This window comes from Sceloporus occidentalis, unplaced genomic scaffold, assembly GCF_023333645.1.
Source record: "Sceloporus occidentalis isolate IW3139 unplaced genomic scaffold, rSceOcc1.0.p SCAF_104, whole genome shotgun sequence".
Classification (NCBI taxonomy): Eukaryota; Metazoa; Chordata; class Lepidosauria; order Squamata; family Phrynosomatidae; genus Sceloporus; species Sceloporus occidentalis.
Genome location: NW_028317084.1, coordinates 2,029,098 through 2,055,624, shown reverse-complemented (window position 1 = coordinate 2,055,624; position 26,527 = coordinate 2,029,098). Strand labels below are relative to the sequence as shown.

Genomic DNA, 26,527 nt, shown 5'->3' with positions numbered 1-26,527 from the left:
AATGCCTTGCTCAGCCAAGGACCAGAGAGACCCTCTCACAGCCGCAGGAGTTTACCGCATACCATGCAGCTGCGGACAAGTCTACATAGGGACCACCAAACGCAGTGTGCAAACAAGAATCAAGGAACACGAGAAGCACTGCAGACTGGGCCAGCCAGATAAATAAGCAGTAGCAGAACATGCCACAAACCATCCTGAGCATAAAATACTGTTTATTCTGGACCATGCCAACCACTACCATGTCAGGATGCACAGGGAAGCCATTGAAATCCATAAACATCTGGATAATTTCAACCGGAAAGAAGAAACTCTTAAAGTTAATAAAATTTGGCTACCAGTCTTGAGGAATAGCAAAATAAGGACTCAGCAAATGCAAATGGGAAACCATTCAGAGTCAGGGACTTTCCCAGCAGATAATGATCACCAATTAGCAGACATTAATCCTCTTTTGCATTAGCCTCCCAGCCTGAGACCTGCCATCAGCACAGAACAAATCACTCCTTCATTCCCAGGCTCACACAGTATATATAGACCCACTTTTTCCAGGCAAGCATTCTCTGAAGATGCCAGCCACAAATGCTGGTGAAACGTCAGGAAGAAATCTTCTAGAACATGGCCACATAGCCCGAAAAACCCACAAAAAACCATGAACCAGTAACAATTTCTGTCTTCTAGATTGGCTTTGGAAGCTTCTTGAAATACTTGCATCCAGCATTATCTTCAGTTTCTGAGGTTCAGATTTGAAGGAATACAATACTTAGTGATGAAATCCTGTCCTGTTACTTCAGGCTTTCAGATTGCATGGCCATTTGGATAAATGAATTGGAAAATATTAAAATACAATCCATTAAGGAGAAAACACTAATGTTACCCTAAAGTACCCCAAACTGAAAGACTTTTCTAGTCTAATTCTTCTATACATGTAAAGCCAAGCTAGTCTGACTACTCCTCCAAAATTCCCTAGGCTTCTCAGTGAAAGCATTTGTACTTGTTCTGTGACAGAATAGCAAGGCGGAAACAAGTGATTGCATAATGCCGATGGGCAAGAGATGGCATTTTCAGGTCTCTGTCATCTTGCTGAGTTCATTCGACACTGTGAAAACCTTCCCCAGACTCTGATTTTAGACAGGTTTATTAGTGCACCATTTTTCTCTATCCTCTCCAGGAGAATTCAGTTATATTGACAAACAGCTTCATTTCTTTTTGGTGCAGCCTGAGTCACAAAAGCATTTTAATGGCCATGTAAGATGGCTCTCTGCTTTGTTATTTCTATCTTGAAGCACACAGGAGTGAGTCTGCAGGTGCCACCACACAAATCTCAACATAGGTTCTGCAAGTGTTGTTGCATGCTTAAATTTAGTTGTAGAATATTGAAATCAACGCAGTAAATGTTACAGTTTGTTTATAAAATAAAGTTGTGCAATGCTGCAACTTCTGACCAGGAAGCAGATATTCTGTTTAAAGTGGTTAAACCAATTTTATTGCACACACGCCTGAGATAATATGATAGAGGGTGTGATCGAAATATTTAATAAAATTAATCAATAGTTCTTTTGAATAGAGGGACAATCTCTGGGGTTATACAAAAGTAACAGTCATGGTTCTTGAAGCCAAGATAGGGTAGGATAGCTGTGAGGTGGAGTGGCATATACTGCTTAGTTTTGGGGAAGGGGGATATTCATGTGGAGCTGTGTGAAAGATGAAGGGCAGCTGAATTTATACAGTATATCATTTCAAAAAAGGGGGGGCAGGTTTTGGCTTTGTATGATTTCTGTTGCACATTCGAGCTGATTTAACAAAATAGGCTATGCCATGTTTCTCAGAGTCTTTATTCTTCCCAGCAGTCACAGGCAATTTAAGAGTGTACTTTGCACCAGTTAGACATGTTTCTATGTAAGCATGTACTGGATTGTACTGTTAAGAGTCAAAGTTGGACCAACTTTGCTATTTAAAAAAGCACAAGATGCTGCAGTAATCAAAATAGGTTGATTACTGTCACTGTTGATGGAATAGTATGTGTGCATATGATGGTGTGTTTTTTAAGATTAAAAACTGTGCTTAATGGTTTTTTTTTTGTGTATGTCCACAGTTTCGCTGTCTGCACAATTTGTCTTAATGTTTATGCAAATGCATTTATTTGGTGCCTGAAAATACCCCATAATGTGCATTCTGATCTCTTTAGAAAGAAGCAGATTATTCAGGTTCATGCATTGTTTAACAGAAGGCGCCAGCTAAATGTATGTCCTGACCATCACTTGATAGAACCTTAGAACCCAAAATCCTATTCTCAGAGGGTGCAGAAGTGCAAGAAATATGTTGAACGTTGTCTTTTAAAAAATTGTAAGGAGTATATTTCCAAAACCTGTTATCAAAGGCTTTACTCTCTTTCAAAGGAAGGATGACCTTAACAGAGTATCACAATGAAATCTTTCTTAGGGTTTTTTTTTTTTTAAATGGGAGTCTTAATCAGTCTATAGGAGAATTCTGCTCAAGTATTTTTAAAAGAACCAAAAATATCTTTCCATGGTTCAATCTCAGAAGAATCAAAGTGAAGCATGATCTTACACTCCCTCTAGTGGCATCCAGGTTACAGTAATCTAGTTACTAATTCACTTGGGCCTATGAATAGTAAATACTGTATCTAGTAAATCTTTCATCTAAATCAGAGATTTTATCTAAGGGTCACAGAATATAATTCCTGAGCAAAAGGTCAGCTGATGGTAGGCTTTATTTGTATGCAAAGGGAAATCACAGAGAAAGATCTAAAAGGTAGATAGAAACAAAAAAATTGTCAGTTGCTTGCCTCTATAACAGTAGAGCCAGCCATTCTGAGCTCAGCTTTTCCACTGCTAGACTGTACCATTAAATTTATCAATTTATGCTGCTTCTCACCAAAGCATTGACTCATAGTAAATATTTTTATTCTGTTAGGAGGTTTTTTTTAAAAAAATAATCTTAAATAATCTTAATCTTAAAAAAAATGGATTCTGGACCAAAAAGTACTAAATACACTAGTAGGAACAAGCTTTACATCATGCATATATGTTGATGTTTTTCCTCTTAGCCCCACGTATTATGTAACCATAAACGATTTTTATTGCATCCTGTATTTTTAATATAAACCAGAACATTTTCAGAGTATAAATACCATCTATAGCTGATATAAGTGACAACTGTGTTTCTTGGGTCTAATGGTACTTCTGTTCTCCAATTTTAATCTATTCCTAATTACACACTTTAGCTTATCCTTTCAGAGATAGGACAAAAATAGAATTTCAGTTACCAACTTTGGAGAATTATTGGGAGAGCAAATGTCACCAAGAAATTAATCTTAAAAGTAAAGGATTATATCTATTCTGGCTCTGCCACCAATTTACCACATGACCTCTGCCAGCCTTTTGACGTTGGTTATATTATTTCTCAATCTGTAAAATGAAGATAAGCTCAAGAGTCTTGATAAATTAACAATCAGGATGGTGTTTTTTTAAAAAACAAATGACTGGTATATTAAGGGAAAGAAGTGCTATATTATGAATGAAGAGTCTTCTGGCACCTTAAGATCTAACAAACGTATAATGAGATAAGTATTAGTAGTCATTGTGTCCACTGTATTAACAAACATTCATACGGCAATAAATTTTGAAGGTGGAATGGAAAAATTGGAGCCTGTAGACAGCCTTTCAGATTCTTTTTGCAGCCCCTCAAAACAATTATTTGAGGGAGCAGAGAAACCTCCAGAATGATCACTACCTCAGGCACACCCAATTTCCATGACTACTACCATAGTCAAGATTGGCTGAAAAATTCAGTAGTGGAAAATGGAAGACTTGTGGTTACTGCCTGCTGCAGTTGCCCCCTTCTGCTTTTACGTTCAACAAGATGTTATGCTGCATTTGCTACAACTAGGTAATGTGACTTTTTTGCAAATTGGTATATCAGAGGTTCCCATACGGTTGCAGAGGGTGCAACAAATCTGCTCAATGTGTAGTTCAAAAATTAGAAGTTAGACTTCTTTAACTTCAATTGTGCTGTTAGTTTTGTGTGTGTGTGTGTGGGGGGGTGCAAACATTATTCTAACATTTCTAGGTGTGTGGAGCATAGAAAGGTTGGGAACCACTGAGCTATACCATAGATATTTTGGTTTCCTTTTTTTAAAAAAGGAAGGTAGAATAAATAAATGAGATTTTCAGTTAAAAAGACAAAACAATTGGCAGGTGAAATTCTAAAGAAGCTGATAAAACAAAATTAATTTTAGCAGTGCAAGTGTTAAAAGCTGAGTATCAAAGTAAAACTTACTCTGTAAAGAGCCTGCTCAAGTTGGAAGAGCCTGCTCAAGTTCAAAGGATTCACATGTGTGTATTCAAAAAATTACTAGGCTCAAGGAGGGGATAACCTGCTAAGCTACACCTTGCAAAACATGGGGTATTTGTTAAGCTAGGTGCTTTAGTAATAGACTAACAAAATTAACAGAATTTCCATTAGCAAGATGACAGATAGATTTATTATGTCCTGATACCTAGCCACTATGGTAGTAGAAGGCAATTGCCAGTGGTTTGGGAGCTTCATTCGCTATGACCCCACCCAGGGGTGGGGGCGGTAACTTCACCATGGTTTGTTTTAGATCCTTTAAAAATCAGGAAGCAACTCAAACGTTAACATTCAGTTTGCTTGCTGGTTTTAAAAAACACTTCTTCTCAGTTTAAAACAGGTCAGGATAATCCCAGTGCATGGCAGAATTGCCCTGTAGCAGGCATTGGGCCTTTTAGAGTTTTTTAGGTTTAAAAAATGTCAGGGGGTGGGAGTTCCATGGAGGAATCAATGTCCCTGCCAACCACTGGCCTGGGTAGGAGACATTGAAAAAAATCAGGTGGGGAAGAGCTTGGTCACCACACAAGGTCCATGAGGTGCACTTTGGTCACCCCTGCTCTGTGGCCTGTTAGCTTTGATTTTTGTAGAAACAGTTGCTGCTGAATTTTGATGGCATGTTTTGCTTATTTGAAAGGACTCGGTGGTTACCACTGTAATTCAGTGGTACAGTTTGCTGCTGCAATGTAGCAGTATGTTTTCTGGGAAGGAGGTGTGAGGGCTCAAAAGTGAGCCTTGGGGGCTGCCTGGAGGCAATGAGCTGTATGATGCCCACTCTTTGTGTAGACAGTATTGGGCTGGCTGGATAAATAGTTTGACCTGCTGTAAGGCAGCTTCCTATGTTCCTAAGCCTGTATATTTAATGTTCTTTTCCTCTTCTTTCAGAAAGTGGCAAAGGAGATTAGTAAGAAATTAAACTGTTTTGGTATTAAAGCAAAGCACTGAATTTGGATTTGAAGACTATTATTAAAGATCCATCAGCATTTACTAAAATTAGATGTTAAATCTACTTCACGTAAATGCTTTTTCTGAACTCTCCTTTGGGGGAATTTGGAGGGTCATGTGTAAAAGAGCAATATCATGGCAAGAAGAAGGAAAACAGGTGGTAAAAAGGAATTGAAGGGCCATAAGAATGAGTTGATGGCCAGGTGGGATATTGAAATGTAATCTTCATGTAGCAGAGCAGGGCAGGGAAAGGAGTCTGAAATACAAATTTGCAACTATGATGGCTTTTAAAATAAAAGTTGACATTCCTTATGGCCTCCACTGGTTGTTGTATTCTGCATACTCCTCTTTATGGAGAAAAAACATACAGTGTGCCTGCCAAAATACAGTTGAAGCATTTAATGTTTATATTTTGGTCAAGCTGAATTCAAGTGACTTTTCGCTTTGTGTGTGTGAAGAGAGCTGGTTTTCAGCCAAAAGTATTATCTTATGCAGACAGGGAAGACTGTTTTAATTAGAAGCTTAATCTGGCATGGAACAGGATTAACTCCCAGAAGCTCTTGTGAAAGCATCCACTCACTGTTCACAGCTGGAGTACTTTACAAATGTATTTCATCTGCATATCTACATATCCTTGAATCCTTTTTATTTTGGGATACTGTTCATTTGTCAAATAACATAACTTAGCCTCCCATGAGACCTGTCAGTGTTGGATACACTAATGTTTTCTGAGCTCTTTCCTCACTACTAATGTATTCTTTGATCAGGTTCATCTGATATTTTGGGAGTGATTTTTTAAAAAAATATAGTATCGGCTGTATACTGGATGCTCTGAGATTTTGGCAGCTTTGTGGCAAAAGGCTGCAATATTTACTTTGTGAAGACAAGAGGAAGGAGAAAAAGCAGGGCTAGGAGAAAGGGAAGATAAAACCAAGATATGTATAACTGAGTAGGGTATAACCTGTATCGTAGTTGCTGTATATCTGAACCATGTATCTAAAATAAAGTGCGCGGCTGTGAGACCTTTCAGAGAAGGTATGCAATAACTGAGTTGAGTAAAGAAAAAAAAATGTGACTTGCAGATTCATTTTTTGTATTTAAATTATTTATAGGCCTTTTTTATGTTTCCCAAAGTGGCTTATATAATAAAACCCAATATAATAATATAGTCATACAGAAAAATTAAAATAAAATCAGTAAGCACAGTCAATAATAAGAAACATCAAGGCCAGACAAATATTTCATCTGCATGTTTAGATTGTGCATATGGTATTTAGAAGCCTAAAATCTAACACAATGTTATAGCTCCCCTACCCCAATAGAAGAAAGGACCAAAGAAGAAATTGTGTTTCATAGATTTTCTAAATGCCAGTAAGGATGGAGGCTGATAGATACCCTGAATTTTAACTCACTCCAGAGATGTCTGGCTACTGCAGACCATTAAGCAACAGTTGTATGTATTTCTGGGGCCACAGTACAGAGTATTTCAGAAATCTTATGAATTTGCCCTATATTTCTGGAATCAGGAAATAGATTAATTTGTATGTGGGTGGCATTAGATATTTTAATGTGAAAAACAACTCCTCCCTTCCAGCAAAACTCTTCTCTGAATTTAAAATATTACAGTTCTTGGCTCCTAATTCAGCACTTAGCCTGGTTGCGTGTGATGAGTAATAATGCCTGTCAGCCAAGTTCTTGCTGTATACTGAATCCTGTGCATGCGGTTGGCTAATTTTCCCTTCAAGCTTAAGAGCTAGTTGCTACAAAATTCTGTTTGCAGATTCCACACAGAGCTTCAGTGCAAACACATTATTCTCTATTGAAAGGAACACTGATTTTAGAATATCCATGTAGTGTGAATGACACAGTGATCAGAAAAGATTCAACAAGTGGCTATGCTCAGTATAGTGCTGTAGGCAGCCATTTAATGACCATGCTTATTGGTTTCACAATTGTCCTTCTCAGAGGTCATGAATCCTACTGTGAAACCTAGATATTAGCAAGAATGGGAAATAATTTTGCCTCCAGTCATTAGCACATTCTGTCACATGAGCATAACATTTTTCATAGTTTCTACACACTTAGTTAGAATCACTATGTAGGAAAAGGGGAGGAGAACTATATATTGTATAATAACCATCAGTATGCAGTATATATAAATGAAATGATTAAACAACAAATTAGTTACTGTTTCTACCGTAATACCATATTTCTGTAAATTGTCAGATACAGAACTAAGCAGGAATATCTGGAGATGAGCAACTGAATTTCTTACACTGCTTACAGCCTCATATATTATATTGGACATACAGTATGCAGTCACATATGTAAGACTAAAGGGATGGCAACTCAAAGGGCAGCATTTACTGGAAATGTGACTGTCCTGCAAAAGCAAATACTATTAGAGGTACTCTGATACTACTAATCGCAGAAGATATTAGCATTAAGAACATTTTAAGTTTTAGCACCTTTTCATAGAGTGCGGCATACCCGTACTATCTTAGAGTTACCCAGAAGTGATTTTTTTAAAATGGATTATCTGATGCTAATGAAACACTAGCAGGTTTTCAGCATCACTAGCTCTAATTTTCAGACAGCTGCTGCATTAGATTGTATTTAATGATATCAAAGCCCAGCTGGAGTTATCTTAGCTGACTTTGCCTACCAGTAGCACAGAGCACCAGGTGCGTTTGTTGGAGTGTGAAAATAATTCAGTGTATAAGCTATCATCATTGGTATTTGTGTACTCTTCTAAAGATGTTTTTTTTCTTGCTGTTGGAGAAAGTACACACTTCGGACATTGTTGGTAAATACTGGTTTGTTAGCTTAATGCTATTTTATAGTAAAGTGACTACAACAGTAAATAATAATTTTTGCAAAGAGCACACTAGAATCAAATGTGAAACTAGGTACTAGAGAGTTGGAGGTTTTAGTGTGGTCCAGAGTAATTCATTTCTTGGAGTTTGATTTCATCTGGCTGAATTTAAGAAACAGGACAGATTAGAATTAAAATCTGCCACCAGATTGCTTTTCCCTGAATACTATAAACACCATAAACATTTCAACATATTAAAGTATGACTAGTAGTAATATGAAAGTTTTTATGGTGCTAAGAGGTTCTGTGGTAGTTTCATACATTGCTTATGGAAGAATTTGAACAAGTTGTAGTACAAGTGGAAGGGTACAGAAATGCCCTTTTCCATGAGGTAAAGGCATTTCCCAACACATTTTTATGCCTAATTTACAACTACCTCTCCAGAAGGGTCAGTCTTGGAAGCAACTTTTTATCTCATTAGTGTTTTCATCAACCTAAAAGTAACTACAAAGATATTCATGCATCTTTTCTGTTTCTTCACTGCAGCCCTGTGGCTACTGCAAGCAGAGCTTGTAACTCTAGGATTCATCAATCATTTGTGAGCCCAGATGTGTTAAAATTGATAATTGATGGTTGAGTTTCTGTTAGTGTTAAAATTGATAGCTGATCATAGAATCATAGAATTGGAAGAGACCACTAGGGCCATCCAGTCCAACCCCCTGCCATGCAGGAAATCCAAATCAAAGCATCCCTGACAGATGGCCATCCAGCCTCTGTTTAAAGACCTCCAAGGAAGGAGACTCTATCACCCTCCAAGGGAGTGCATTCCACTGTCGAACAGCCCTTACTGTCAGGAAGTTCCTCCTAATGTTCAGGTGGAATCTCTTTTCCTGTAGCTTGCATCCATTGTTCCGGGTCCTGTTCTCTGGAGCAGCAGAAAACAAGCTTGCTCCCTCCTCAATATGACATCCTTTCAAATATTTAAACAGGGCTATCATATCACCTCTTAACCTTCTTTTCTCCAGGCTAAACATCCCCAGCTCCCTAAGTCGTTCCTCATAGGGCATGGTCTCCAGACCCTTCACCATTTTTGTCGCCCTCCTTTGGACACGCTCCAGTTTCTCAATGTCCTTTTTGAATTGTGGCGCCCAGAACTGGACACAATATTCTAGGTGGGGCCTGACCAAAGCCGAATACAGTGGCACTATTACTTCTCTTGATCTAGACACTATACTTCTATTGATGCAGCCTAAAATAGCATTGGCCTTTTTAGCTGCCGCATCACACTGTTCACTCATGTTCAACTTGTGGTCTACTTGGACTCCTAGATCCCTTTCACACATAGTTTCATTCAGCCAGGTGTCACCCATCCTATATCTGTGCATTTTATTTTTCCGCCCTAAGTGCAATACCTTACATTTCTCTGTGTTGAATTTCATTTTGTTAGCTTTGGCCCAGCTTTCTAGTCTATTCAGGTCATTTTGAATCTTGATCCTGTCCTCTGGGGTATTAGCTATTCCCCCTAATTTGGTGTCATCTGCAAATTTGATAAGTATGCTCCCAATTCTGTCATCCAGGTCATTGATAAAGATGTTGAATAACACTGGGCCCAGGACAGAGCCCTGTGGGACCCCACTGGTCACTTCTCTCCAGGATGAAAAGGAGCCATTGTTGAGCACCCTTTGGGTTCGGCTGGTCAACCAATTACAGATCCATTTAACAGTTTCTTTGTCTAGCCCACATTTTACAAGCTTGTTTGCAAGAATGTCATGGGAAACCTTGTCAAAGGCCTTACTGAAATCAAGATATACTATATCCACAGCATTCCCTTCCTCTACCAAGCTGGTAATTTTATCAAAGAAAGAGATTAGGTTTGTCTGGCATGACTTGTTTCTCTGAAACCCATGTTGACTTTTTGTGATTATGGCATTGCCTTCTAGATGTTCACAGACTCTCTGTTTAATGATCTGCTCCAGAATCTTTCCTGGTATTGATGTCAGACTAACTGGACGATAATTGTTGGGATCCTCTTTTTTCCCCTTTTTGAAGATGGGGACAACGTTTGCCCTCCTCCAGTTGGCTGGGATCTCTCCTGTTCTCCAGGAGTTTTCAAAGATTATTGCCAATGGCTCCGATATTACATTTGCCAGTTCTTTTAATACCCTTGGATGGAGTTCATCTGGTCCCGGAGACTTAAATTCATTTAGATTTACAAGGTGTTCTTCTACTATCTCTTTACTTATTCTGTGCTGAAATTCCCCTATTCTGTCCTCTGCTCCATTATCCTCAGGTTGAGCACCCTTCGCCTTTTCTGAGAAGACTGAGGCAAAGAAGGTGTTGAGTAATTCTGCCTTTTCTCTGTCTTCTGTTAGCATTTTGCCATCTTCTCCACACAGTGACCCTACCGTTTCCTTCTTCTTCCTTTTGCTGCGGACATATCCAAAAAAGCCCTTTTTATTGTTCTTAACCTCTCTAGCAAGCCTGAGTTCATTCTGCGCTTTAGCTTTTCTGACTTTACCCCTACACATGCCTGCTATTTCTTTGAATTCCTTTTTTGTGATTTCCCCCTTTTTCCATTTCTTATACATGTTCCGTTTCAAGCTTAGCTCAGTTGAAAGTTCCTTAGTCATCCATCCTGGTTTCTTGAGACACCTCCCGTTTTTCTTTCTCACTGGAACTGTTTGAAATTGTGCCTTCAGTATCTCTCTTTTGAGAAACTCCCATCCATCCTGGACTCCTTTATCTTTTAGTATTTCTGACCATGGAATCGCCCTCAATACTTCTCTAAGTTTACTGAAATTCGCTCTCCTAAAGTCTAGGATGCGTGTCTGACTATGCCTGGCTTCTCCTTTCCACTGTATTACAAACTCTAGGAGAACATGGTCACTTCCACCTAATGATCCCACCACTTGCACCCCATTAACCAAGTCATCCTTGTTGGTTAGGATCAGATCTAAAATAGCTGACCCCCTTGTTGCCTCTTCCACCTTTTGGACCATGAAATTGTCTTCCAGGCAAGTGAGGAATTTGCTAGGCCTTGAGGATTTTGCTGAGTTTGACTTCCAGCAAATATCAGGATAGTTGAAGTCGCCCATCACTACTACATCTCTCTTTTCTGACTGTGTGGTCATCTGTTCTAGAAAGATATCATCCAATTCCTCAGTCTGACTTGGGGGTCTGTAGTAGACTCCCACCGTAACATCCTTGTTGTTTCCCTCCCCTTTGATTCTTATCCAGATGCTCTCCACCTGGCTTCCATGATTGATGTCCAGGATCTCTTCACTGGTGTAAATATCTCTGACATATAGTGCTATTCCTCCTCCTTTCCTGTTTGGCCTATTTCTCTTAATAAGGTTATACCCCTCTATTTCCACATTCCAATCATGAGACTCATCCCACCAGGTTTCAGTGATGCCTATTATATCATATTTGCTTTGTTGTACTAGGAGTTCGAGTTCATCTTGCTTATTTCCCATGCTCTGTGCATTAGTGTAGAGACATCGCAGACCATGGTTCCCTTTTACTTGCTGCCTGTGCAAGTTTTTTTGCCTCCCACTGTTGGGTCCTTGCACTGTTTGCCTTGTTTCCTCTGTGTCAGTTTGACTATTTTTGCCATCCCTTTCGCCTTCCTTAATATTGTCTCCCTTCCCCTCGGAACTCAGTTTAAAGCTCTCCTGATCAAGTTCTTGAGACTGTTGGCAAAAACATTTCTTCCAACTGGCGTGAGATGCAACCCGTCTGTTGCAAGAAGTCCCTCCTCATGGAACCGCAGCCCATGATCGAAGAATCCAAATCCTTCTCGGCGGCACCATCTGCGAAGCCAGTTGTTCAGATCTGCTATTTTCCTCTCCCTTCCTGGACCATGCCCTTCAACTGGCAGAAGAGACGAGATGACAACCTGTACATCCGTTCCTTTCAGCTTCCTACCAAGCGCCTCGTAATCCCTTTTGATGTTCTGAATGCTGTGTCTTGCAGTATCATTAGTTCCCACGTGGACCAAAAGGAAGGGGTATTGGTCAGTAGGCTTGACCAGTCTTGTCAGCCTCTCTGTCACATCACGGATCTTTGCACCTGGAAGACAACACACCTCTCGAGACATCTTGTCAGGCCTACAAATCACTGCTTCTGTACCCCTCAGCAAGGAGTCCCCCACTACGACCACACACCTCCTCTGAGGCTTAGCAGTGACTGTTCCCTCGGGTGGGACTCTCAGGCTCCCCTGCTCCGTCCCTGAAGTCTGTCCATGCTGCTCTTCTTCATCCTCCTTGATAAGGGAAAGAGCTTCGAATCGATTCTCTAGCTGCCAGCTCCCCGAACAATTCCTTCTTGGCTTACTTCTCTTTGTGACATTCCTCCAGCTGTCTGCCTCCTCTGTTTGGCAAGTGACCTCTTCCACCCTAGCATCTTCCTCTGTGTGGTACTCATCCAAGATGGTTAGTTCTATTGTGTCCAGGAAATCCTCTTGTTCCCTAATCTGCTGAAGTGTAGCTACTCTGGACTCCAGCTGCTGCACTTTCTCCTCCAAGAGTGCTACCAACTTGCACTTGGTGCATGTGAAGTTCTCCACTTCTGTAGGCAAGAAGAGAAACATCCCACAAGAGTTGCAGGTGACTGCAGCAGATCCCTCATTGTCCATACTGCAAAGTCTTTAGTAATGAGTATAACAGTCAATCTACTGGGAATACTTCTTTAAAGGAATGTACTGGCTGCTATCTTACACTTAAAGGGAAGGTTCTGTTTCAATATCTGATTCTAACCTGATGCCACTTGAGCAGAGTTGTTGAGTTAAAGAAAACTAAAATTCGCGCGCCATTAGGCGCGTGGCTCTGGAAGTTGGTATATAAAGCTAGTCTGCTAGCTCCGCCCCCTTGTGACTCACAGATGTGACTCACAGAAGCTCCGCCCCTTCAGCAACGAGCACACGGTCTCAAGCACACGGTCTCAAAATGGCTGCCAAGCAGCTCCTCTCCTTCTCCTCTCTCTGGCCGGACTGTTCTGGAAGGCTCTGGAAGTTGGTATATAAAGCTAGTCTGCTAGCTCCGCCCCCTTGTGACTCACAGAAGCTCCTCCCCTTCAGCAACGAGCACACGGTCTCAAAATGGCTGCCAAGCAGCTCCTCTCCTTCTCCTCTCTCTGGCCGGACTGTCCTGGAAGGCTCTGGAAGTTGGTATATAAAGCTAGTCTGCTAGCTCCACCCCCTTGTGACTCACAGATGTGACTCACAGAAGCTCCTCCCCTTCAGCAATGAGCACACAGTCTCAAGCACACGGTCTCAAAATGGCTGCCAAGCAGCTCCTCTCCTTCTCCTCTCTCTGGCCGGACTGTTCTGGAAGGCTCTGGAAGTTGGTATATAAAGCTAGTCTGCTAGCTCCGCCCCCTTGTGACTCACAGATGTGACTCACAGAAGCTCCTCCCCTTCAGCAACGAGCACACGGTCTCAAGCACACGGTCTCAAAATGGCTGCCAAGCAGCTCCTCTCCTTCTCCTCTCTCTGGGCGGACTGTTGATGTTCGAGTTTCAAAATGATGCTCGATTAAGGCTTATCTTTTACTCAATAAATACAATTGCACACAAATGGGTATGCTTTATAAGTTGCAATGAAGGGGTAAAACACAGGATTTCCTCCTCCCACACATAATTCTAAAATAATTTTTAAAATGAGAATACATTGCTTGTAAGTTCGTCAAACTTAGCTGTAAGTTTTGTTCTGTCAAAAAACCTTATAGAAGTCTGGAGGGGAGATACTTCTCCTATGCAGATTCTTAATATTGTAATGCTATTTGTAAGGAGACCAATGGAAGATGGACCAATGGAAGGAATACCTGAGATGAGACAGATTCTGGGTTCTGGATATATAAACAGTGACAAGTACATAAATGGGGGGGGCAAGGCTTTTTTTTTTTAAAAAAAATGCATTGGGGCTACTCAGAAAGTAAAATAGCCTCTCAAAATGCATATTGTTCAGATTTCTTCCCCATGGGAGCAGTACAGGTTGTGCCTATGTAGGACTCTCTGTCCCCCACCCCCATCTTTCCCCCAAGCCTGATTAGTGTTTAGCTCCCTTCTGATGGTTTATTGATCATTAATATCTTGTCCATCTGTCTGGGTTTTTAGAACTGATCCCTACACTTAATTTCAGTAGTCCTTTACTTGCTTGGCCTGGCAAAGGCAGGCAAGTGGTGTGGGAAAAGATACAGTGTGACAGAGGACGTGTGATAATCTTCAATTAGTCCTGTTTTAGAAGGGTAAGACCCCTGTCCCCCATAATGATTAATGTAATGATCAACTCAATTGCATTTAATTCAAAAGTAAGCAATTTTGTTACATTAAGCCCTTACCATAGCCTTGTTGTCCGGGCTTTTGTATCTGAGACTCACAAGAATACAGAACTGTCTTTGGTCTTCATAATTATATATAACAGGTGCCTGAAGTCTGAAGCTGTGGTATCAATGTGATGAACTACTTTGAAGAAATGTGATGGCGTCATGCAAAGATGATTTTTGAAGAGTTTCCAGGTGGTGGTGGTTTCATATAACTGTATAGTGGCATGGTGATATGATGGAGTTTATTTACCAGCCAGTTGCTTGACAACTCTATAAGAGGGTGTCATCATGCTATCTGATGCAAAGGTAGTTACCACAGTGAATTGGAAGTGCTTCATAAATATTCATATAAGAAGGATTTCTGTTTATTCATTATGTCAGTTTAGTAATATGTACTGGATCTTTTCCAATACATAAGTTTGACGTGTGCGCGTGTGTGTATACACACATAGAAGTATGGCTTTAATCTTTTTTAATCTTTGAAAATACAGATCTGCCAACTAATTACAGCGTGCCCAAGCCATACATGGGTTTGCCATAGGCAGACTTGAGGTCATGCGTACAATGAGCCCTAATATGGTGAATGGGGCACGCGCCCATGGCGTGCACCACAGGAACACACCCCATTTAAATAAACGGGGCTTGATCTTACGCAGAATTTGCCTTACGCGGGGGATGTCCAGAATGGATCCCCTGTGTAAGGAGAGGGTGCACTGTATTAAAAAATCTACATGTGCTTTATTGACTACAGCAAAACCTTTGACTGCATTGATTACAAAAAGCTATGGCTTGCACTCAGAGGAATGGGAGTGCCACAACATCTGATTGTCCGGAAGTATATTTAGGACAAGAGGCTGCTGTCAGAACACAATACAGAGAAACAGAATGGTTCTAAATGAGAAAAGGGGTCAGGCAAGGCTGCATACTATTACTGTATTTATTCAAACTATATGCAGAAAATATTGTATGTGGAGCATGCTGTGACTCAGAGGCAGGAGGAGTGAAGATAGGAGGAAGGAGCATTAACAAACTAAGATAGACAGACAACACAATACTACTAGGAAAAATCAACAAAGGCCTAAAGCAATTACTGGAGATAGTCAAGGAGGAAAGTGCCAAGGTTGAATTAATGCTGAACATTAAAAAAAGAAAAATAATGACCATGGAAGATTTACAAGAATTCATCAGAGATAATGAGAAAATAGAAATAATCAAAGAGTTCCCATACCTTGGTTTGAATATTGATCAGCATCAAGACTGCAGCCAAGAAATCAGAAGACTAGGATTAGGTAAGACAGCTATGAAAGTACTGGATATGATCACAAAATGTAAAGGCATACCGTAACTCTGAACACTTGTGGGGATAGTCCAAGCCATTATATTCTCCTTCACCATATATGGATGTGAGAGTTGGACAGTAAAAAAAGTGGGTACATTTGAGATGTGGTGCTGGAAAAAGGTACTGTACTGAGGATACTGTGGAAAACCAAGAAGATATACAAATTGGTTCTAGAATAGATCAAGCCTGAACTCTCTTTGGAAGCTAAGGCCTGTTACAGACTGCCAAAATAAAGCTGCTTCAGGTCTCTTTGGAGGTATGCTGTTTAAATGATGCATGCATCCTAAGAATCCGGAAGCTGAACTAAAGCTGCACTCCAGTGCTTAGGAATGGAGTGTGGCTTTGGCGCGACCTCCGGACTCTTAGGACCCGTGCATCATTTAAATAGCATACCTCCAAAGAGACCCGAAGCAGTTTTATTTTGGCAGTCTGTAACAGGCCTAAGATGACTAAATTGAGGCTGTCATACTTTGGCCACATTGTGAGGTAAAGTGACTCATGAGAAAAAACAATGATGCTAGGAAAGGTGGAAGGCAGTAGAAATAGCGGAAGGCAGTCAAAGAGACCACATGCCTGTGCCTGCAGGACCTGAACAGAGAGGTAGAAGATAGGGTGTCTTGGAGATATCTCATCCACAGGGTTGCCATGATTTGAAATCAACTCAAAGGTATCTAACAACAAACAGTAATAAATGTACTGAAGCACACTCATCTTCATAATAAAGCTTGTAAATTAAAAGAATTAGAAAATTTGGATTCTTTATGTATTGCACCTTAATTTGTAACTTTTTCTGAGAAATTGTGTTGAAATTTCTTTGGTATGTGTTTTTCTCAAGGGTGCACCTTTATATTTGGTGATCATGTATGGTACAGTGTCTGATAGTGTGTGTGTGTGTGCGCGCGTGCACATTTGTATAAATATTTATGAGATCTCCCCTCATCATGAAGTTTTAGGTGAATTTTGTTGGGATGCCACTGAGAAGCTTTCTTGCTGAGGCAATCCAGATCTATATGGAGCATTCATTTGTTACATTCAACATATTTATAGTTTATATAAATGTGTACTCAGCTGTTGTTCTTCTTCGTGGTCTCTGTGAATCACACAAATGGGTTTTTCTGCGCCTGCACAGAGACATTTGGACATTTCTGCATAGGCGCAGGATAACCCATTTGTGTGAATGCACAGATAACCACTCGAAGAATTACAGTTATAGGCAAGCAGCCTGTCCTCCTCCTTCATGGTCTCTATGGCCTGTTACAGACTGCCAAAATAAAGCTGCTTCGGGTCACTTTGGAGGTATGCTATTTAAATGATGCATGGGTCCTAAGAGTCCAGGGATTGCGCCAAAGCCACACTCCATTCCTAAGCACTGGAGCACAGCTTTGGTGCAGCTTCCGGATTCTTAGGACCCATGCATCATTTAAATAATATACCTCCAAAGAGACCCGAAGCAGCTTTATTTTGGCAGTCTGTAACAGGCCTATGAATCACACAAATGGGTTATCCTGCGCCTGCACAGAGCATGTCCAAATGTCTCTGCGCAGGTGACAGAAAACCCATTTCTGTGAATTCACAAATGACCACTCGAAAAACTACAGTTACAGGTAAGCAACATGTCCATCCGTCCCCTTACGTAACTTACATGTAATGCAGTAGACAATGGTTTTGAAGTGACAGCTCAACCTTCTTGCACTATCCTTCACTTGGAAGAACATGTGACACAGTACACTAATAACAGGAGACAGAAAAGAACTTGACATTTGTCCACAGTTGCTGGGAATAGATTATTAATATGAGCACAGTGGGGTCCACACATACTAGATGCATACAAATTAAATTTCATTTTAAACACAGGCAGAGCTAAACAATAGCATTTAATTCAGTACACCTGGGATCAGTAAAGTTTGTACCTGTTCTCTGTATGGCAGGGGTGAAATAAAAAAATTAACTCTACTAGATTTGGAACTCTTATCCTAGAAAAGCTAGACTGGTTCTTTTGGCACCAGGTGAAGACTGTTGTTATTGTTGCTTCGAGTTTTGGAGAACTGACTATTTTTAAGGAAAATACTTTTGATATTGTGCTGTGTTGTTTTTATTTCTTCATATTTAATGGCTATATTTTTAAATTGCTTTTAATTTTATAGATAGTTTAATTGTACATTAATTTGGGTGCACTTTTAGTGATGTGAACTTTATTTGTATCTTTTTCACTTAGTAAGCTGCTTTGAGTCTCAGGCCTGGGCAAAAGGTGGGATGATGATCATCATCTTCTGAGCACTAAAAAAGCCTAATCTGCAGATCACAGAGGAATAAAAAGTGAACTAGTATTTTGTTTGTATTTCACCTGAAATTACTCTGTTCTTTTTGCCAATCTAATTTGTCTACTAAATTCACCTGAGGGTTGTTGGATGAATACCTTCTATGGCTCATAAAAATACTTTTAAATTTGACAGTTTACATTGCATGACTTCCAGCCTTAGTAATCAGCACACTCACAAACCTGAAAATAGCTGAAATCCCATCATCTTTATTATTAATCCAACACTATTCTCAGCTGCAGATTATCTGTTTTTATGCGATTTTTTAAAATGGTCTTTGAAAGGATCAAGTCAGTGCTGAATGTCAGTGATTTAGGTGTTGTGTGAAGCAAAGCACCATTTTACTTAAATTTTGCCATTTGCTAACACTCCTAAAATCTAAACACGTAACACTGTATTATTAGAGAGTATGACAAAGTTAATTTATTCATTTTCTCAATTGTCCATTACCCTTAGATTAATAAATTGGAGGCACTGGCTGTTTTACATGGAATCACTTCAAATTCATATAGAAAGATGAAAACACCTACTGCCAGTCTGTTTTGTTGCATTAAAATAGGCTCTTGTGGCCCATTTGTTACTTATAGAATCATGTTTACTGTAACCTTGAAAAAGACATGGTTCCCATCCTTGTCTCTTTATTCTGTGGCACTGAGGGGTTTTTGCTGTTCATGAACTAAATTATATCTGTTTGGAGATGCTCTTGTAACGTTCTACTTACCTAAGTTCACAGATCATGAACAGTGTTAAGGTGGCAGTAAGTCATTCCTGTTGTAACCTTGGTATGAAGGAACAGAAGAGAGGATTGAGATCAACTGAGAAGAGCCACATTAGTGTAAATAGTGTGGATGAGTGACTAGTATTGGTGTGTCTCTTTAGTCTCTTTCATGCTCCAGAGAATGATGTAAAAGCGGGGTATTTGAATACTGAATAAATAAATATATTAACCTGGAGCTGTATTCAGAAATTACTCGTGTTGAACAGCTTTAGGGATTGTTGGGCTGACTGAAAGTCAAAATGATTGATGTCAGGGGCACTGTGCGGATGTGTCAATGTTATCTCTTGTTGCATTAGTAATACATTAGGCACATATTCTTGAATTGGCACAGCATTGCTCAGATCATTTATTACCATTTCTATGAATGCGCGATGACCAACTGAAGAACAGCTAAGCTACCTGTTCTTGACAGTTAAATGTTTGTGCAGAATACAAGTGCAGAATATAAGAATATTATCTAATATATTCTGAGTGAGTTTAATTCAGTTTATTAGTTTAATACATCTTTTCAGTGGACAAAATATTAGACACTTTTATGGATGGCCTAAACATCCTAAAGGCACCAGATCCTGTTGGATCTTGGAGGCTTAGCAGGGTCTGCCTGATTAGTACTTGGATGGGAGACCACCAATGAATACAGGTGCTGTAAGCTATATTTCAGAGGCAAAAACTGGCAAAACCACTTTTTAGTATTCTTTGCCTACGAAAACCCTATGAAATGCATTGGGTCACCTTAAGTCAACAAGGAACTTGAAGACACACATAAACACAGTCAGAGGTATAATTCCACTGATGCAAAATTTCTGTTGCTTTCATAAAGCCCATGTTTGTGCAAGTATTTTGAATTCACTTGTGTAATTAATTGCACAAAACGTTGCATCAGTGCTTTCATAAAGTTGTATATAGCTACCAGTTGTTGCCAAAAAAAGAATTTAAAAAAATCCGAAAACAAGACCAAAACTGAAAAGTATCACAATAAGGGTTTGGGTTTTTGTTTTGTAAAAGATTATGAACACTTTGGTTTTGTCAGTTTGAGGAGAAGGAGACCCCTCCCTCATAAAAACAGAAGAAAATATCAGCAATAGTAAAATGGAGAAAATAATGTTGCCTCCAAGTGACAAGAAGACATAATGCACTTATTTCTGTAAAATGAACTGAGAAAATGAAACCAGGACCTGAAATTATAGTGGCCTAATACTGTTTTACATCAAAACAAATTCCTCTTACCTAGTTTTCTAGAAATGTTTTTGGGACAATAAATATGTAAGCACTTGTTTTAAACATTTAATTCTGAAAGAAAATGTTCCACAATCTCCCCTTTCTTTCTGAGAAGAACGGGGTTTGAAAACAATCTATTTTTTTTTCAAGTTTTCCTCTGGTCCTTCACATGGATCGTATAACCTGTGTTTTTCCACTGGATGATCCAGTCTTTTCATTGTGATTTGTTAGTCAGTGGGGTAGGTGTGATACAGAGAGGTTGCTATGTATTCTTGAAGGTAGGTCAGTAAAGGATTGCTTGAGAGGAGGCATTTTTCATTTTTGCTGAAGAAACACTTGGAAAAAGGGTGTGGTGGCATCATTCGAATCTTCCCAGTTTTAAACTGTGTAAGGGCCATCTGTACTTGCTGGATGTATTATCTCTCCCTTCCTGATTAAATAAGCATGTTTGGCTTGCATGCTGTTTCCTGCATGTTGTGCAGCTGTAACTGAGAGAAAACAAGCTATTTAAGCTGAAAACCTGCCTTATCAGCTGTCAGTTACACTGTAAAGTTTCAGCAAGGTGAATGGCTGTGAAAACTGCTTAGCCTTACCTGCATCAGAAAACTTTCCTGGGACTAATTCCACTATTAGGCAGACTTTAGTGAAATCTCTGGTTATTGCTCTTCTATGCAAAGCCTGGCCACTTAGATCTAAGTTGATTTACTGCCCCTGAGTCGTCTTTTACCCTTATGGCCTATTCCAAAGGGATAATTTGCCAGTTTTTCAAGCTTGCAAGAGATTGATTCAGTTGATTTTTAACTCCTTTCTAAGCTTTTTGATAGTCACTGAATGATTTGCAGCATTGATTATTCCAGTTGGGGCTCTCAGTTTAGCTATAATATTGAGCCAGTCATTTTGTTCTTTATTTTAAAAGAAGTTTATAAAGAGATTATATTTCCCTTTTCAAGTGTAATACAATGTTGAGGATAAAATCAGATCTTTTTTCTTCATCCTCGTAGTTTGTGTGACTGAAACACATGGGTCATCTAAAGCTGCACAGTGTGTCTTTCAGTACCTTCTAGAATTATGTAATATGAATTTTAATGGTAGCACCTCCCATCTTCCATGACTCTTGTGGTTGCCTCTCCATTCCCTCCGTTCTTTTTTGTCCATTGCAGCAACACCATCATTAGGAGCTGTTCTTGAACAACTTTCTCAGCTGACTTGGTAGAGTTTTCAGTCTTTCGGTTTTCAGACTTAGATGTTTTGGCTTTGGTCTTCAGTTTATGGAGTTTATTGACTTTGACTTGGACTTACTTAATGTCTCTCAGAATTATGTTTGGTTTGGTAAGGCTCAGTCTCTCTTTCTCCCCATTCCCACCCTGTGGAGTTTCAGCCCCACTCAGCTTCTTACAAGAGGTGGCAACATACCAGAGAAGAATAGTCATTGTAAATGCCTTCTGTGCCCAGAAGAGGGGCAGAACATAAGAGTGTGTGTTCATTGACACACATTTAACCCTCTGACTTTCTGTAAACACTTTTCAAGACTTAAGGAGCTCCTTTGAGATAAGGAGAGAACAGGTCTCTGCATTCCACCTTAGTCCCAACTCTATCGGGTTCCTCAGTTCAAGTATCTCTCAAGAGATCTTTGGCAACATTGTCCTCACAGCAAGAGGGGATACCCCCAAAAGGCATATTACATAGAAGCAGAGGCTATCCAGTCCAATCCCACAAGAATAAACAATCAAAACGCTCCTGACACATGGCCATCCAGCCTTTATTTATAAACCTCCAAAGAAGGAGACTCCACCACACTCCCAAACAGCGTATTCCAGTGCCGAAAAGCTGATACATAGCTCTAGAAGGTTCCAAGAGATGCACTGTACAGGTTCATATGGCCTATTTGTGTAACTTTATAGATCACCACTCAAAGAGCCACAGTTACAAGTAAACAACCTGTTCTTCTCTAGATACAGAAAATGTATTGGTGACTTATATGAACAGTGAACTCTTTTGGCCCATTATTTTACCATATGTGACCATTTTGTAGTTAATCCATATGAGTCTCATGATCTCTCTGTGTGCTAAAGTAAGAGTACAAAGTAGAAGAAAAAGTAAAGGTGAAAGAGGCAGTAGGTGACAGGTTCAGTGAAAGAAAGAAAAGAGAAGTAGAAACACTATTCATAGGCTGGAGTTCGTAGTGAAAAGATACTGAAGCAAAAAGAAGTTTGAACTTGTTTCATACTTGATGAGAAGCATCTGCATGGGCCAGTGTTCCAGTTCCATGGACTCTGGTTTGGCTGATCCAGGTTCAAATTCTTAATGAGCTATGAAAATTACTGAGTGACTTTCAACCAGTTGTTGTTTCACAGCATTATCTATCTCATTGAGTTATTATGAGGAGAAAGTGGGAAGTAGATGAGCCACGCACACCATACTGAGATCATTTGAGAAAAGGGGACTTAAATGAAACAAATAATAGATTAAAAAGCTACTACTCTACTACTTTCAGTCTCCCCCAAATTTCAAATGATGTATCTTCAGCCAATGCTGGGTTTCTATACCTGACCTACTTTATTTTCTATACGTAATACTATTGACTACATCCCTAACTTTCAAAGAAACAAACTTATTGACATACTGGTTTTATTGTGCTTATTTTTTACACATCTTATTTTTTTTTCAGGTAAATGATGAAAGGGAAAATGAAAGACAGTAAGCAACAGAACAAAGTAAAATGAAACAAAAAGCATCCAAAAAATCCATTTTGAAATTTCTGCATAAATATAATAATTTAAATCCATAGACAGAATGGGGGGGGGGGGGGACAAATGTTAGCACTGGAAGAGCTGATAGCATCAACAAATTCATTGCCTCTCATCCTTTTGCATCTAAGGCCTGCAAACTATTTGTATATGAATTGCATGTTGCTTGCTGATTGAAAAGAAGGTAGTTCTAGAAGGAAGAGAACTTTATGTCTTATTACTGTTGGTCCTCCAACTTTAGCCACGGATTCAAGCATCTACAGCTTGAAAATATCCCCAAAAATATAAATTCCAAATAGCAAGCCTTGATTTTGCCACTTTATATATGGGACACCATTTTACTGTACCATTTTATTTCATGGTATTTGAGCATCCACAGATTTTGGTATCCACTGAGGGTCTTGGAACCGAACCCCAGCCCCACTATATTTGTCCATACATTCATCTCCTTATATGTGCATGTCAGTTTTTTTCTTTATCAATTATTTTGTTCATACGTTTAGTCAGCTTTACAAAGACATGAGGGCAAGGAATAATCCTGCCCCACTTGCATCAGTTGTTCTCCCCTGCCATTCCATATTACCTATCAGTGTACATGCCATGAACTTTTCCCTCTCTTGACCTCAATGTTCATCCCCACTCCCCCAGTCTACCAGTGATAAAACACTGTTACTACTATTGTGGTTTGTTTAACTCTATTAAGACACACACACACACACACTTTCTCTCTCTCTCTCTCCCTCTCACACACACACACACACACACACACACACACAATCCACAGATCCTGCTCTAACGGAATTGCCCCTCTCTGCCAACCAACTGACAACCTGTTGGAAGAATTCTGGGTGTGTTGTCTTTGGAGGGATTTGTAGTTTAACAGATAAAATAATATAATGTTATTTGCCTTACCTACCATCTCCATGATGTTGTTCCTTGAACAGAGGAGTTTTCCAACAGTTGTCGTAAGGGCTTTCTCCCTCTAGTCTTCAATATAAGATTGGAAACAACAGGGCAAACAACTTTCTGAAGAGAGTATTTAGAGTTGTTCTCCTTGAAACTTGTGGAAAGCATGATTTTATGAAAAAATGTTGGAGGGGAACAGAAATTTTTGGATTTGAGGAATAGTGGGATGGAATAAAATGTAGAAGTGTATTTTACATATGTATATTTAGAGAAAGTAGAATAATTTAATAATTATAACCATTAGTTGGCAAGTTGGAAGTTGTTCTTGTTTCCCTTTTTCTCATTTTGTTACTTTGTGTAGTAGTTAGTTTGTTCCCCCCCTGCCTCTCAATGATAGGAATTGAGAATTTCACACACTTCCTTTAAAACCTAGCCCCCTTTTTTAAAATGGCAAGATGTTTTCCTCCTGTCTCCTGGAAACTGGGGAAGATAGATTTGTCATGTACCCTTCTGAATGCAGCAGGCTGTTTAGCTTCAGTTTAAGGTCAGCAAGCTCTTTGGAGTGATAAGAGACTTGGATCTCATCTGGTTGTTTGAGAGCATTACCACAGATGACCCAATGAGCTTTAATATACAACATTTTGGTTCCAGATATGCCAGGGTGGTTGTATGCAGTGCTAGATTTCCAGCAGTCAAATCTAGAAATATGCAAATAGTTTTCAAAAGCAATTTAATATCCATCTGGTATGCCATAGGGAAATTCTGAAACTCTGCTTAGTTGTTAGCAATTTCATTACCACCAGCCTTATTCTTTTCACTCCCTCTGCTTTTGCTGTAATCTTGTTCAGCAACATAAGAGCCCTGAGTCCCATTCACAGGAGAAAGGTGGGATATAAATTGAATGAATGAATGAATGAATGAATGAATGAATGAATAAAGAGCTATGTATAGTTATTCCCTGGTCTTCGTTAAATATATTCAGGAGAATGGGGTTTTTTTTGCTAAGTATTTTCAAAACTTGGGATTTCGTTGATAATTTTTTACTAGATATCCACAGGCTCAGATAGCTAGAATAGATGAATTCATGAAGGCTAGGTTTATCACTGGCTACTAGCCAGGATGGCCAAATTGGGCCTGCATATACTGCCCTGGCAGCCATAATATGTGTACAGGAGATTGACATTGCATCATCTTCATATTTTGTTTTCTTGTAGTAGCATTTGGCTGGACACTTGGACAACATATGCTATATTTACTCAGACTGGAATCCTGGTATAATCTGGAAAGGCAATTCTTATATCAATTGCTTTTTAGGAACAGGGCCAGTTGAGAGGGGCAGAAATAACGGATAAAAGGGTTTTGGAAGAGGCCAAGGTGAAACATCAATCTACCTAGTATATAAGAGTCTTAATGTTTAAGATCTTGATGGAAATCAAGATTTTAATGTATAAAATCTTGATGAAAACAACAGAAGAGGGGAAGAAGTATTTATACATGTATTGGAAGAATAAGAGAAAAGCCATCACACTCAGGATTTGTCTGCCATCCACTTCTGGTGCTAACCTGAAAAGAATTTGTTGTTCTCCCAACATTATGTATCACTTAAACCTTTTCAGTCGACATGAAAGAGTTCAGTTCTGTTAATCTGAATATCCTAGTTGGAAATTCTGATAAACCTTTAATGGAGAGAAAAGGCTAGTATTAATTAAAAACTCTACCATATTGAATATGCCCTAAGGGAATAGATATGACATTGTGTAAGTAACCGTTAATTAGGATATCTGAACTTCTGATTGCCTGATCTAACAGTTTTCTTATTATTATTTTTAATGTATGAGATCTGACTAATATATATATATTAATACTGAGAGGCTACAGAATGACTGTAGCCAAGGAGAGCATTGAGACTATCATTAGAGCTTGTTCAAGCATCCTTGAGTGTTTCTTCAGAGACTTTTAGGTACAAGGATTTGAATTACTGACATAAATTAAGAGCAGTTGTATGACCAAACAGCAGCAAGTAAGTGGCTGTTAGGGGAGGTAGTATACTTTCAGGCCACCCAGAAGTGAAGAACCCAGGATACAAACATAGAGGTGCATTTAAGCTGGACACTGCTACAGACTGTGCCTTGAGATAAGTTCAGTTGCTTGAGAGGATGATGTAGACTTCTACAAAAGTATGGTGGCCCAGTTTCTCTGCTGTTCAGATCAAGGACTGCAAGTGTTTCTCCTGTGCCTTTCCCTTCCATATGTTACATTTTGTATTCAAGTCTGGCATTTTGTACCTTTAATGATGATCATGTCGTAAGCTGCTTTCACTTCTATTCTTATCAGACCTGCAATTAATATCTAATTGGATTTTGCAAAGCCATTCATTGTAATATCATACACAGGGGAGTGGGCTTAATTAAAATAAGCACAACATCCGCTTTATCTAAATTTCAGTTCTTCTTTGCAATTAATTGAGTAAACCCTGAATGGTCAGTAGCTAATGTTCTGTAAAATTCATATTATGTGCAATATCATTTCATCTATCTATCGTTGAAAAGTGCTAGATGTTTTATAGCAATTATTTTTAGATTGGTTTGTGGGGGAAATCATTGTGGCAAAAGTCTTTCAGAAGACAAACTTTTATTCTTTTTAACCCTGAATGGAAATTTTAGTTTTATGTTTTTGGTCACCATGTTTTAACATACATTTAAGAAAGATTTGGTCAGATAAATTTACTATATAAAAACTGGTTCAGCTGATAATAATGTCTTGTATATTCTGT

The 26,527-nt window shown here is 39.3% G+C and overlaps 1 protein-coding gene across 1 annotated transcript in view; it reads left to right on the top strand.

Moving 5' to 3' along the window:
• The window catches only part of LOC149283430 (heparan sulfate 2-O-sulfotransferase 1), a 104,295-nt gene that overhangs the window by 57,450 nt on the left and 20,318 nt on the right, over positions 1 to 26,527 (top strand). The window lies entirely within an intron of this gene.